Here is a 2355-nt window from a genome sequence, read left to right as displayed (position 1 = left end):
AGGTGAGGCCAGCCAGGGAAGCCGACCCAGCAAGGCCATGGCGCTCCAGAAGCAGGGACAGAGCCAGGGCCGCGCAAACGCTTTGGCCACATCCGCAAACAGGCTCCAACACCGACAGGGCACTGCCACCTACCTGCACAGGTGCAGACCCACCTGCCCAGGTGCAGACCCGCCCGCCTGCAGGCTGGCCGCCTCTGTCCTCCTGCACCTCTGAGGTGGGGGGTCTGCCCCTCCCGCAGCTGCTGGGCACAGGGTGTGAGCACAGGGGGTGCTGAGTGGGTGGACGTCTTCGGGGCGTCGGGGTGGGGGAGGGGGGACTAGAGAGTTCAAGTTCTGCAGCCAGAATCAGGCACCTAGACGGTTAATCCTGGCTTGTGATTTAGGGAGCTTGAAACGTCCAGACAAATGGGGTTTTAGAAAATTGTCTTTCAATTTACATTTTTGTCTGATGCAGTTTAATACCGCTTGAACAATAAATGCTAACACGCAAATGTAGCCCGCGCCTGTTTAATGCTGGTCTCAGGGACAGGCCGCCCCAAGTTCTGAAGAAACGGGAACGTAGAACGTGCTGGGTGGAGGCCGGGCCACCCTCGTATTTATTCTTGATTTCTGTGGCCCCAGAGGCCCCTCTGGAGGGGACGGTGGCTTTCGTGGGGGTGCAGGCAGGAATGGGCGGGAAAGACGCTGCCGCCAGGGCAATTGGGACCAGAGCCCCCTTTGGGGTATCGTGGGAAGGTAAACGTAAAATAAAGTGGATTTTAGAGCAAATAAAGATGACGTCTAGGTTTCGGAAAGTTACCATGAAAGCACTGATGGGGAGGAGGGACGCTGCCAGACCAGAGGTGGTGGGATGGGGGCTACAAACCGCGGGGGGGGCGGTCTGGGCGCCAGCGACCCTGGCCGCGTGGACGGGGCGGGCTCAGAACACCCGGCCAGCGGCGGGGGGCCCCCGCGAGTGGCCCTGGGGAGGCCAAGGAGCTGCCCCAGCCACCCCGCCGCCCCAGCCGGCGAGGGGACACCCCCAACCCGCGAGGGCACACCCAGCGGGCGCCCGGCCCCCATCCCCGCCCCAACCTCCAGCCGAGAAGAGCGGGTGGGTCTGGGGGCGACGGGAGGGTGTGACCTGTGCCTCCTTTGTGACTTGGCGGGGGTGGAGGGCCAGGGAGGGTCTGTGACCGCGACAGCCGCGGGGGCGGAAGCGCGTGACTTGGGGCGGGGGCGGCGAGGCTACACGCGGCCCCACTCCGCGCCCCCATGGCCCGCGCGGTCCCGCGTCCCGTCCCCCGCCCCTGCTCCGACCGCCGCCCCGGACTCAACCCCGACCCGGGGCCCGGCCGGAACGCCGCAGACGGCGGCCCATTGGCTCCCACGCGCCCCGCGCACGCTCTGCGCCGCCCCGCTCCCCGCCGCCGCCGCAGCGCTGGCCGCACCCCGCACCCCTGGCGCCCCCGGCCACCGCCCGTGCGCCCGCGCAGCCCCACGCCCCGGGCCGGCCTCCGCGCCGCGCGCCTCCTGCCCCGCCGCCCGCGCACGGGGGCTGCACAACGCGCGGCGCTGGGACTCGTTGCCTGGAGCAACCGCAGGACGCCAGGGGGCGCGGCGGGGGGCGGGGGCGCGGCACGGGCCACCGGGCGGGTCCCGGGTGAGCACCGCCCCGCGCTCCGAACCCAGGCCCGTCCCGCTCCCATCCCGGACAGGATCCCCTCCCCGACCCGCGCCCTCGGAACCGAGCCTGCTCGTTCAGAACCCCAGAACTGCCCTCACCCCCACCCGCGCCCTCCCCCTCTTCTTGGAACTCCAGACCTGCCCATTCCCCCCTGCCCTCAGAACCCCAGACCTCCTCTCTGTAACCCCAGACCTGCTCTCAAGCAGATCTGTGCCCCCACCCCAGACCTGCCCCCAGCCCAGACCTGTCCCCATCCCAGTCCTGTCCCCAAACCCAGACCTGCCCCCAGCCCAGACCTGTCCCCAGACCAGTCCTGCCCCCATCTCAGACCTGTCCCCAGCCCAGTCCTGCCCCCATCCCAGTCCTGTCCCCAAACCCAGACCTGCCCCCAGCCCAGACCTGTCCCCCTCCCAGACCTGCCCCCAGCCCAGACTTGTCCCCATCCCTGGACCCGTCCCCAAACCTGGACCTGTCCCCCTCCCAGACCTGTCCCCAGCCCAGACCTGTCCCCAAACCCAGACCTGTCCCCAGCCCAGACCTGTCCTCAACCCCGGACCTGTTCCCCTCCCAGATCTGTCCCCAGCCCAGACCCCTCTCCAACCCAGACCTGTTCCCCAACCAGGGCCTCAGACCCCTGTCCCACCCCCTGGCTTTGCTCCTAACTGCTGTCTCCCCCAGGGCCCGGAGGC

This window comes from Eulemur rufifrons, chromosome 16 (assembly GCF_041146395.1).
Source record: "Eulemur rufifrons isolate Redbay chromosome 16, OSU_ERuf_1, whole genome shotgun sequence".
Lineage (NCBI taxonomy): Eukaryota > Metazoa > Chordata > Mammalia > Primates > Lemuridae > Eulemur > Eulemur rufifrons.
This window is presented reverse-complemented; position numbering follows the sequence as displayed.